At 43.6% G+C, this 12968-nt stretch overlaps 1 long non-coding RNA gene across 3 annotated transcripts in view; it reads left to right on the top strand.

Moving 5' to 3' along the window:
- The window catches only part of LOC135051279 (uncharacterized), a 63002-nt gene extending 54318 nt beyond the window's left edge, over positions 1–8684 (top strand). For all 3 annotated transcript variants that reach the window (XR_010242157.1, XR_010242156.1, XR_010242158.1), the window contains 2 exons: positions 5544–5665; positions 8540–8684. This is a non-coding gene — a long non-coding RNA (uncharacterized LOC135051279). The remainder of the gene's footprint in view (positions 1–5543; positions 5666–8539) is intronic.
- The last annotated feature ends 4284 nt before the right edge of the window (positions 8685–12968 follow it).

The raw sequence follows: 12968 nt of genomic DNA, 5'->3' as shown, positions 1-12968 counted from the left end.
TAAGTCATCGGCATAGGCCGTGACTTTAAGGTCCTGATTACCAATTTTAATCCCGCGCCAGGCGGTATTTAGGTGACAGTGTCTAATGAGCGGATCCAGTGCAAGGTCAAATAAAAGTGGGGATAATGGACATCCCTGTCTCGTGCCTCTATGCAACATAAAGTTACCAGTGTTCAGTCCATTCACTGTGAGGAACGCGGCTGGAGAAGCATAGATGGTGCGGAAAAATTTAACAAAATCAGCCTCAAATCCCTGACAGTGAAGGACTCTTAGCAGATGTGACCACGACACACGGTCAAAAGCCTTATCAGCATCGCAACTCACCAGCAGGGACATTCTCCCCGGTGACTGGGTCGACGTGGTCAATGCCGCCAACAATTGTCTAATATTATGTACTGAAGTTCTTCCCTTCACGAAGCCGGTCTGAGACGGGTGTAATGTCGTGGGTAGTATAAGTTGCAGCCTATGCGCCATAAGAGCAGTTAGAATCTTAAAGTCCTGATTTAGGAGGGAAATTGGGCGATATGACTGAACTTGGGGGTGGTCTTTCCCCGGTTTTGGTAGTACTATCACGCGGGCCTGATTAAAAGTAGGAGGAGCAACATTTCCCGATAAAATGGAATTAATTAGTGATAGGAGATGAGGTGTAACATGGGGTAACAATAATTTATAGTACTCTGCACTCAAACCGTCTGGGCCAGGAGATTTGCCGTTAGCTAATTGCTTAACCGGCGTCTATAATTCTAGGTCAGTGACCGGTGCCATGAGGGAAGTTCTGTCATCTTCAGTCAGTGTAGGGGATCCGGCAGAGCGGAGGAAGGCCATGCCACCAATAGGTTCATCCGGTGGGGCAGTGTAAAGTTCCTTATAATAGGTCAAGAAGGAGTCAGCAATGACCGTTGGGTCAGAGGACAATTGAGGGCCTGCATGCAGGGATAGAATAGTTGGGGTGGGGCGCTGACTACGAACCATGTTCGCTAGAAGCTTGCCTGCTTTGTTGCCCCACTTATAATATCTATGTTTTTTAAAATCCAGGGCGTATTGTGCCCTTTCCGTGAAGAGAGTATCATAGAGGTGTTTTGTTTCTATATAAGTTCTACAGTTATCATCCGTTGGGGAAGATAGCAGTTGTGCATATGAATTAGTGAGTGCCAGACCCAGGTCCCGATATCGCTGATTAAGGTTCTTACGCTTATTTGCAACATATGCAATTACGTAACCCCTCATCACCGGCTTGGAGGCGGACCAGAAGAGATTTATATCTCCTTCGTGCTGTGCATTGTCTTTAGCATAATGTATAAAATTAGTCTCTAAGTAAGTCTTAAATTCAGGAGATGTGTATAAGTAAGAGGGGAATCGCCAGTTAAAAGAGGTAGTTTTGGGAGACTGCAGGTCTAATGTGAACCATGTGGGTGCATGGTCAGAGATGGCAATGTTTTCCACTTTGGAGTCGCCTACCCTGGAGAGCAGTGTATCAGAGAGCATCCAGTAGTCAATTCGCCTGGAAGTAGCATGGGGGTGTGAGAAGAACGTATATTCTCGGCCGACAGGATGCTGATGTCGCCAAGGGTCTACCAAATTAAGTGAGGACGATAGAAATTGTAATGCGGCTGGTGTGGAATGTGGGCGGCCACTAGATGTGTCTGATCTATCTAAAGCCGGGTGAAGTGTAGAATTAAAATCTCCTCCAATTATTAGCCTGCCCTCCGCCCATTCCTGAAGTCGGACATATATATCCGTGAAGAAAGCGTTATGTTCTGAATTAGGTGCATATAAAATCACAAGGGTATAAAGTTCCCCTTCCAGTTGTAATTTTATAAACAAAAACCGGCCTTCATCATCAGCACGGGTATCTAATATAGTATATCTGAGAGATTTGTGAAATATAATTATCACACCCCTTTTTTTTTTAAGTAAACGAGGCAGATTTGTAGTCTTAAAACCAATTGTCCCTCAGGACATTAGGGTCTCCTGATTTCCAGTGCGTCTCTTGTAGCATCGCAACATCTGGCCGTAGACGCTTAAGGTGCTGCAATATCTTCCTACGCTTAATCGGAGTGTTTAAGCCTTCAACGTTCCAAGTAAGGAGCTTGAGGCTTGTCTTAGTCTCCGAAGAAACCGCCATTTCAAACAAAGATCAACCGATGCCTGTCCTGTCTGACGTGCAAGACATTAATACAATAAACCATGTGGCTCTCCCCATCCCAGCGAGTAGGGAGGTCCAACTATTGTAAATACTGAGAAATCTATACCATGTGATCAGTAGGAAATACTGTTGTATGTAATATATAATGGTGTGTCCATTTTCTAATGTTGTTTTTTTAACCCAAAACAGTGGCCCAAAGGACACTTTATAAACCATAAACATAACTCTATCTAAATAATCATAAAAGGGAGGGGGAAGAAAGGGGATCAGGATTAAGAAGAGAGGTAGACGGGGGAGGAGGGGGGGTTGGGATGTCCAGGAACAGTCAGTTCCACAAGTATACTGTGCAGCAATAATCATAACAATAAGGCAGTTTGTAATCAGCCATACATTACCAAACATGAAAGTAGTAAGAAGGATGAGTAATATTCTGAGTCCATGGGAAAACATGTCATAGGTCTTTGTCTCTGGAGGCCGGCGAGGACGGACCCCGTAACGATTCCGCAAATGTCTTGGCTGCTGAAGAGGTGTCGAACAAATACGTTTTCCCATTATATTGAGCATGAAGCTTTGCTGGATAAAGCAGGGCGAAGCGGATTCCCTCTTCAAATAGGATTTTGCAAGCTGGGGAGAATTCCCGCCTTCTTATAGCTACATTATACGAAAAGTCTTGGAACAGAAGCAACTTATCGCTGTGATAGGCGAGGCCTTGAGCTTTGCGGTAAGCTTCCATCATCTTGACCTTGTCCGCGTAGTTAAGAAATTTAAATATTACTGGCCGGGGACTGCGGCGATCCGCCTGGAAGTCAGGACCAAAGCGTAGAGCTCGCTCAATCAACATGGATTCGCCTTCCGTCAAACAACCAGGTTCCGTCGGCAGCCAGGTAGAAACCAAGGACATCAACTCCCGAGGTTTAACGGATTCTGGCAGGCCGATCAGCCGGAGGTTATTTCGACGATTACGATTTTCTAAATCTTCGAGCTTTTCTTGTATTGCAGAGATAGTGGATGTTTGACTATCGACGACAGAACGTGCTGCCGTCAGATCATCTTCCAGGTTTGAGACACGTTGTTCGGCCTCGTCCAGCCGGGAGCTGTGTTCTTTTAGCTGCACCATGGTGGAGTCAATGGCGTCTTTCAGACCAGCGAGTTTCTTATCCAACAACGGTGAGAGGATGTCAGAGATTTCCTGCGCCCTGAGCACTGCGTCCGCCGTGTATCTAGAGGGGTCCGGCACACTGTCTAAGACATTGTCGTTGGGTGAAGGAGGTGGAGAACATGCGTGCGTGGAGGCCGAGGCCCTAGTCTCCTTAGTTTTCGCCGGTGTGGATCCGTGACCCCCTCGCTGAGATTTCGCCACATATCTATCCATGATAATAAAGAGAGGGTGCGTCGTGTCACGATGTGAAAGTAGATGAAATCAGTTATCCTGCCCTGCAGGGAGTATTGTGACTGTTGAGTTACAAGTGTGTGGGCACAGCTGATGACAAAGCGGCATGTCAAGCTCTTATGGGATAATATATATTCTGCGTGCAGCAACTCCAGAAGTTATGCGAGGGTCAATGATCTCTCCTCTCTCTCCGCAGATAAATGTGTCGGCACAAATGGGAGGTAGGCAGGGTTGTAGGGAGTGCAAGTAATCCCTCTTCTCCCGAGGGGAGCAGAGTAGGGGGGCTGCTCTTATGGCTCTTCTGGCGCCTGTGGTCTGTGAGAGGCACCAGGCAGGGTCCCAGGCAGCAGGGGATCATGCAGGGCGCAGGCAGCGACGTTGAAGAGCGCACTGTTGGTTAATATTATGTTGTGTGCTTTATGTTGCTCAGCTGAGGGGTCCGGCATGGACAGAAGCTGTACCTGTAGTGCGGGGGAGGGGGGGCCTACACGGCGACCTCCCGCAGCGTCTCCAGCGGCGTCCTCTCTCTGGAGGCTAAGCTCCGTTCCGTTGCCCAGCAGCGTCCGCCGCTACGAGCCGGAGCACAGGGACGCGGGGAGCCGTCTGCAGTCACCCGCTTTGCTCGTCCCGGGCGGCAGGTAGGGCGGGGAAGAAGGGGAGCAGGGCGCCCGGCTACTCTCAAGATGGCGGCCGCGGGCAGTAGACGCCACAGCTGGCATTCGAAATCCGGGGTTGGAGGCGGTGGGGAGCCGGGGTGATGGTACCCTCTTGCCCACCTCTATCTCCGCCAGACCCTATGATATTTTGAGGGTCCGGAGTGTGGTATAAATCCCCTTATTAAGTAATAAGGACGCAAGGGGACAGAGAGCTCTTATTAAAATGCGGCCAGTCGTAGGTCCGCCTACCGGAAGTCCAGGAATTGTTATTTTATTAGTCTGTACTGAATATTGTATCATACATAGCAATACTACAGATTAATGGGGAACTGTATTAAACCTTCTAAACAGAGAAGTTGTCTACAGTATATCATTATTATTATTATTATTATTATTATTATTATTATTATTAAAATATCACTTTTCTCCCAATAGGACTCAAAGTGCTTTACATTTGCCTTTACAGCACAAAAAATAACAAGTTTAAAAAGGGACATAAGTAAAATGCTGGGTAAACCGGTAAAAGTCTTAAATCTATTTCTGAAGTATTCTAGAGCGTAGGCCTCTCACACTGTGCTGGGAATCTAGATCCGTAGAATCGGAGCAAGTTATTTACTAATCAGCATTTAGTTAGCATTTATCAAGTACATTCTATAAAATGATGGGTAGAGACTGATAGACTGCTATGGGCAGCTTCTCCATTTGTCTACTCCTCCACTGTTTAGAAGGTTTGAGACCTCTCACCCTAATTCCAAGGTATGTTACTTAAACTAGGGAATTCGTCTTCTTCTCTTTCTCTTCTTCTCAAATATAAGATTAAATATGTGATACTCTTTAGAGAAGAGGATACAGAATGTATGGGGAGGGTGCCAGTTGTTATTTCTGTGGTGGATCAATTTTTCTCACTTGTTCCTTCAGTGGTATCTGCCAATTAAGGCAACACACCAGCAGAGAGACAATAGATTCCCCAACCAAACACAGACAATGGGAGACAAAATTTATGGAAAAGCAATTTAAAATTTATTTCTAGTAACCCTAAAAGAACCCTAAAATAAGGTTAGCACAAGTCACTTCAATTAAGCATGTCAATGTAAAGAATGTCTCTCAAAGGTTTAAATATACCCCAAATCTCATTCTCATCAACACTGGCTATCACACTTACTTCTCAACAAATGTGTTACTCACATATCTGACTATTCCCTATACTGATTAGGCAATGTCGTCGTAAAAAAAAGTGCATACACAACAGAGGGTCAAATACCAACATTGCAGCGTGGATATGTGACGTAGAAGCAGTGTCTCTACATAAAACATAGAGCTTGTGTGTAATATAATGGGTTCTTCTCAACAGATCGGACAACCTAAACCAGGATGTAGCTTCTCCGGAAGGTAAACACAGCAAACAATTACACAGAACTCCCAGCTTGGCTTTCTAGGTGGCACCAGCCACTATTGGTGGCAGCTTGTCTCCAGGTAACCTGTGCTTCTCTATAGCACATCTGTTAAACATTCTTGTGCTGCTCCTTTCTGCTTCATCTGTATCTCTGTTGCTGCTCTCTTCTCTTTTCACTTGCCACTTTTTTTGGATCACACTTCACGTATCTCTCTCCTCCCTCAGCTGCTTCTTTCTATTATTCTATGTATCTTTGCTCTGGACTCACTTGTGCTCTCTCTTTTGTCTGTGCCTTTCTTAATTGTGGTGATTCGCTGTGCACCTCACACTCTACCAGTAAAGGGACCCTGATCATCTCAGTCTGCCCCCTGCTCCACCCCCTCTCTATCCTAGTCACTGCTCCGCCACCACATGTAATGCACAGGTTTGGATGCAGGTAAGTGGGTAATTCAGTTTACAATCTTAAGCAATGGCAATCAATTTCACAAAAGAAAACAATATATTTATTTTATTGTACTGAAACTGGTAGTCCCTGGAGTCATCTTTTCTGCAAGTAACTGGATCCAAATGGTTCAACTGTAATACCTCGAGACAAGTGTACCAGCAATGACACAAATATTATTTTCCACTGTAAATACTTCAATTTGCAGAGAATAACGGAATTCGACAATAGTAATATATAAATACAAATACTAATTATTAATAGAACTTGTCTAAAACAAGCTGCTAACCATTACTACTACGCATGCAAACAATAGTGCAATACCTTTAGTCACTCTTACACTACTCGGTACCATACATATCCCCAATTAGTTCAAACCACAAAGTTCAGCTGCGTATTTTATAGATGGTGCACATAAGGTGTTCCATCTTCAATAGGGATTAATGGAATTAGGCAAATGTTACTGAGCAAATTTCAATAGTTGCTGCTCGTGACCAGCACAAAAGAGACACTTCCTCTAGGTTGCTGCTACTCCTCTCTCAAGTGAAGTTTCCTAGCAAGGTTGCAAATTAGTACATTAATTCCAACTAGTCTGTTGCTGCCTTTTCTTTATAATTCTCTGAGGATGCGAGGGTTTACAGTACTCAGGCATCTGTTAATCTGTGGGGAATACTGTCTAAATCCCTCATGGGAAATAAATAATGCAGAATATCCTTTTACGGTATTCATGTCTCTCTTTACCTGAAGTGCAGCTTTCCTCCACTTACTTTCTGTAATATCAATAAAGTATGCAGCAGCATGAGTGTAAAGAAGGGCTTCTCGGAGCTGCATTGGCTGTTAAGTGTCATATTGTAGCAGGATATCTGACGGCAATGCCTGCTCGTAATCCTGACTGAAAGGAAGCCATCAGTGTTACTTTACAGAGCACAGAATACGACAAGATTGAATACTGGGCTGCTACATCTCAGTTCTAGGCAAATATAGCTACCTCTGAGGGGGGTACTATATGTAGTGCTATAGCTGGGTAGCATGGCATGCAGAATGCTACATGTGCTGTATTGCCTTACTGTATAGCTAGTGCCTGTTGAGCTGTGATGGCTCCTACTATGTGGTGCTAAGGTAATTGCAGTTATACCTCTCCAGGTGTCTGTGTGAGGGCTCCAAGCTTTATGTAGCCGTCAGTGTGGGATACAATCTTCTCCCGTGAGCTGTCCCTTTGTTACTGCTGCCCATCTCTTGCCTTAAATGGGGAGGCCTGGTCCACTTTGAGGAATTGCCAATTGCTAGGGCTCCAGATAAAGCTCCTCTCACTGCTGCTATGGAAGCTTCTGCTGCGGTCACTCTTATTACATCTGCACCCCCAGACTTGCCTTGCATGGGGGAAGAGCTGTCTCACTGACTACACTTGTGGGAGGAAGGTCCGCCTCCATCTTCTCCGTCACCCCCATGCCGCTTCGGCACACTCCTGACGGCATAGCTCTCCTCTCTAGATTACGACAGCTCAGCTCTCACCAACCTCTTTCTCCCAACTGTCACTGGCCTAACCACCTGAGTGGCATGTGACCTGCTCCTGAGCTCTTGAGCAGTTGCTGGGGCTGCTGGGAGTTGCGGTCTGTCAGTTATATAATGACATAATGTGCAGAAACTTACTTCAGCCTCCTCCTTTCCTCCATCACACCACCACTGACCCACAAGTGACCCCTTCGGGAACAGACGCAGACCTGACCGTTTGTTCAAGGCCCATGGACTCGGACGGCAGTCAGAGTGTGGGGTCAGGGGCCCACCAAGGTCCTGCATTGCAACTTGATGGTCAAGAGGCTGCGTAACAGCAAGTGATCCAGTTTCTACAGGGAATGTCTACCCTCTTGGATACTTTGCAGCAATCCCTTCCAGGTTCCGTTTCTCCCCCAGTTCCTGTTCTAGTCACTCCTGCTCCGGTTCCAGTTATTCCAGCTTCTCCTGCATTATCCGTTCTTATGTTTGGATCTTGTTCAAGTCAGCCCTATGGCACTCCCTTTAAAGCTAATTCTCCTGAGAGGCCGACTTCCTCCTTCAAAGGTTCCAGGACTCTGTCTCCTGCTGTGAAACCGGAACCAATGAGGACTCTCTGTCATCTATTGGAACAACTTCAAAGTCTTCTATCAATAATTATTCCAGTAATACCAGAAATCCTAGGAGGTACTTTAAACACATGAAAAAGTCCTGCTCAACCTACTGAGACTAATAGGACCACTGTGTCAGACTTTCTTAAAACTAAAATCTCTCCTCCTGTGTAGAGACAGGGTAGATTCCAGAGCTACCCGCGCTCAAAACTCATACTGATCCCATTTCACATAGTAATCTGAGCATTTACATACTGTACATTTTTACGTGAAAAAAAATATTATAATACAAGTTATATTTTAACATTAACACATACAATAAAGGGAGCCCCATAAAAATAAATGTTTCATCAGCTAAATTGTATTGTGTACGGCTCATCTTCAACAAGATAACTGTTTATGTTTTTCAGATTTAAAGACCAGAATCCCAGTGTAAGCCCCAAAGGTAGACGAGTTTCCAGTAGCTTGCATTGTGAATCAATGCTACTTTAATACCCTCCAGGACCATACCTGATTTCTAAATAAATGTGATTCTTGACATTTTCATTTTATAAACGTCTCAGGTTATTGATTTCTCCATAATACACTACAGAGTTCTCACATATTTGTATGTGAGATGTACAATGACTCACTTTGCATAAATGAATATGAATGAAAAATATTTACAGTGCCTCTTTCTCAAAAATATGTATGGATAGCAAACATAGAAGACACTACTCAAACAGTTGTATGGATGGCAAATAGGTAACGACTCTCATGGCATACAAGATGACAGACAGTTATGGACAATAGTTAAAGCAACAGATGGCAAATTTAATCTTGCATGAAAATTTTGGCTGTGCTCCTATCTGACCTGCTTTTCCTCTGCGTTCAGCGTTGTAGAAGAGATTTCTGCTCAGGCATGCAGCATGCTCCTGTAACTAGCAAAAAGGAAAATGAGGTTCATGCTGTGTCCAGAGTGACATATGCGGCGGGATGTAATGCTGCCCAAGTCCAGTGGCCGTGTCGCATGGCGGCCGAACTCGGACGTTTTTTAAAGGGGCAATCACTTACAAGGCAAAACCATTACATCCTGCCAATGAAATGCAAAAGCTCATAAGTGGGTATTGGTAATGTCCTGCTTAAAAAAATTACAGTGACTGTGTGCCACCTAAATTTCTGAGAAAAGATAACACTATCAATTAAAGACTGTAGCTGATTATTAGAGATGAGGGAAACAGAATATTGGGGTCTATTCATGAAACAGTGAAAAGTGTGGAGAAGTGAGCCAGTGGAGAAGTTACCCATGGCAACCAATCAGCTACTCTGTATAATTTTATAATATGCAAATTGTAAATGTTACTTCATTATTGATTGGTTGCCATGGCCAACTTCTCCACTGGCTCACTTCTCCACACTTTTCACTGCTTCATGAATAGACATGACTTACAGGGGATGCGGTTATGTGACCTGCATTCAGGAGACCACCAGTCACAAAACTGACACTGGGATTCTGGCATCTGAAAATCCTGCTGGTCGCCATGCCGACCAACAGGGACTATACTCACTCGTGACTATTGCCACTCCCACTTTGTTAAGCCCGCAGTATACAGTATATGATTTGCCTAAACAGAACAATTAAATAAGGCAAGTATTTATTAGGGAGACAACAACGATTTACTTATGGGGCAAAAATAATTTATTGATTAGGTGGCTAATATTAAAGGCATTATTTGCTACAGGGGCAATACTATTTGATTTACAGAGTGGGCAAAAAGCATTTATTTCTTACGTGGCATGACTTATTACTATAGTGTATACTTGTGGCACTACAAGTGCCAGCAGGTACGTGAGAGCAAGTGCATGCTGGCACTTGTAATTTTATTTCACTATTATAATTGGCACTGCTTGCTTAAGTCACATTTAAGTCTGTGTCTAAAATGTAAGAGGATATTAGAACTTTCTTCATTTCATGTGACTCAGTAGTATTTCCAAATAAATTCAGTATCTAGGAAAAAAGAACTGCTCCTATAAAAGTGCTTTTCCATATAAAGTTTGCCGCAAAATGCATCTTACTGAAGGACTGACAACAGGCACCTTCAAGGACAGGTATACCGGAGTCACCGCAGGGAAGAAAAGCTCTACAGTCATCAACAGCAACAGGGACTCCCAACAATGAATGTTCTATATCATTATTAACTGTCTCTAATTTCCAGGGGCAATTCCAGATCTTATAGATATTTCTGTAAAGCTATGTTTGTGCTATGTAAATAACTGGTAATAAGTAAATAAAGAAATAAATATTTATTGGAAATTTTTGTACTTGTAAGGGTGTGTACACACGGTGAGATCCCTGCTATGTTCGATTTTGACTATGTGATTTCCCTTGAACTCCCCCAGGGCCCAGATAGCACAGATTGTACAGATTTTGGCTATCTGTGCTTGAGATTTTGTCTATGTACGATTTTGACTAAGTGCCAATTTTGACTATACTTTGCACTAGATTGTACACTAGATAGTCAAGATTGACTTGCCTGCACATTCTAGCCTTACGATACCGACCCCACGGGAGCATGCATCGGGATCCACTCTGTATCGCAAGCTGCCTAGCACCATGAGATATGCACTAACTTTTCACAAGATTTTGACTATATAGTCAAAATCTTACAGATTTATCTCACCGTGTGTACACTAGAGATGAGCGGGTTCGGTTCCTCGGAATCCGAACCCGCCCGAACTTCAGTTTTTTTTACACGGGTCCGAGCGACTCGGATCTTCCCGCCTTGCTCGGTTAACCCGAGCGCGCCCGAACATCATCATCACGCTGTCGGATTCTCGCGAGGCTCGGATTCTATCGCGAGACTCGGATTCTATATAAGGAGCCGCGCGTCGCCGCCATTTTTCACACGTGCATTGAGATTCATAGGGAGAGGACGTGGCTGGCGTCCTCTCCGTTTATAGAGATTCGAGAAGAGAGTGAGACAGAGAGAGACACAGTAGTAATTTGGGGAGCATTAGGAGGAGTACTACTACTACTAGTACTTGCTGAAGTGATAGAGAGAGATAGTGTGACTGTATTATCTGACTTGTGGGGGAGACACTGACAGTGGGGAGCAGTTAGAGTCTGAGAGCAGGACTCAGGACTCAGGAGTACATATAACGTACAGTGCACACTTTTGCTGCCAGAGTGCCAGCCACACTGCCATTGTTTGTGACCACACTGACCACCAGTATAATATATATTGTGATTGTCTGCTTAGGACTCAGGAGTACTACTTGCAAGTTGCTGATAGTGTGACCAGTGACCTGACCACCAGTTTAATAATCACCACCAGTTTATGAGTTTAATATATATTATATATATATATATATATAATTGTATATAATATATATATAATATTGTATACCACCTAGCACCTACCCGTGTTTTTTTTTCTTTCTTTCTTCTTTATACATACTACTATAGTAGCTTACTGTAGCAGTCTGCGGTGCTGCTGAGCTGACAGTGTCCAGCAGGTCCGTCATCAGTCATTACATAATAAATATATAATATATACCTGTCCGGCTGCAGTACTAGTGATATTATATATACATATATATTGATTTCATCTCATTATCATCCAGTCTATATTATCAGCAGACACAGTACGTTAGTCCACGGCTGTAGCTACCTCTGTGTCGGCACTCGGCAGTCCATCCATAATTGTATACCACCTACCCGTGGTTGTTTTTTTTTTCTTTCTTCTTTATACATACTACTATAGTAGCTTACTGTAGCAGTCTGCGGTGCTGCTGAGCTGACAGTGTCCAGCAGGTCCGTCATCAGTCATTACATAATAAATATATAATATATACCTGTCCGGCTGCAGTACTAGTGATATTATATATACATATATATTGATTTCATCTCATTATCATCCAGTCTATATTATCAGCAGACACAGTACGTTAGTCCACGGCTGTAGCTACCTCTGTGTCGGCACTCGGCAGTCCATCCATAATTGTATACCACCTACCCGTGGTTGTTGTTTTTTTCTTTCTTCTTTATACATACTACTATAGTAGCTTACTGTAGCAGTCTGCGGTGCTGCTGAGCTGACAGTGTCCAGCAGGTCCGTCATCAGTCATTACATAATAAATATATAATATATACCTGTCCGGCTGCAGTACTAGTGATATTATATATACATATATATTGATTTCATCTCATTATCATCCAGTCTATATTATCAGCAGACACAGTACGTTAGTCCACGGCTGTAGCTACCTCTGTGTCGGCACTCGGCAGTCCATCCATAATTGTATACCACCTACCCGTGGTTGTTTTTTTTTTCTTTCTTCTTTATACATACTACTATAGTAGCTTACTGTAGCAGTCTGCGGTGCTGCTGAGCTGACAGTGTCCAGCAGGTCCGTCATCAGTCATTACATAATAAATATATAATATATACCTGTCCGGCTGCAGTACTAGTGATATTATATATACATATATATTGATTTCATCTCATTATCATCCAGTCTATATTATCAGCAGACACAGTACGTTAGTCCACGGCTGTAGCTACCTCTGTGTCGGCACTCAGCAGTCCATCCATAATTGTATACCACCTACCCGTGGTTGTTTTTTTTTTTTTTCTTCTTTATACATACTACTATAGTAGCTTACTGTAGCAGTCTGCGGTGCTGCTGAGCTGACAGTGTCCAGCAGGTCCGTCATCAGTCATTACATAATAAATATATAATATATACCTGTCCGGCTGCAGTACTAGTGATATTATATATACATATATATTGATTTCATCTCATTATCATCCAGTCTATATTAGCAGCAGACACAGTACGGTAGTCCACGGCTGTAGC

Source organism: Pseudophryne corroboree, chromosome 2, assembly GCF_028390025.1.
Source record: "Pseudophryne corroboree isolate aPseCor3 chromosome 2, aPseCor3.hap2, whole genome shotgun sequence".
NCBI classification, from domain to species: Eukaryota; Metazoa; Chordata; class Amphibia; order Anura; family Myobatrachidae; genus Pseudophryne; species Pseudophryne corroboree.
This window is presented reverse-complemented; position numbering and strand designations above follow the sequence as displayed.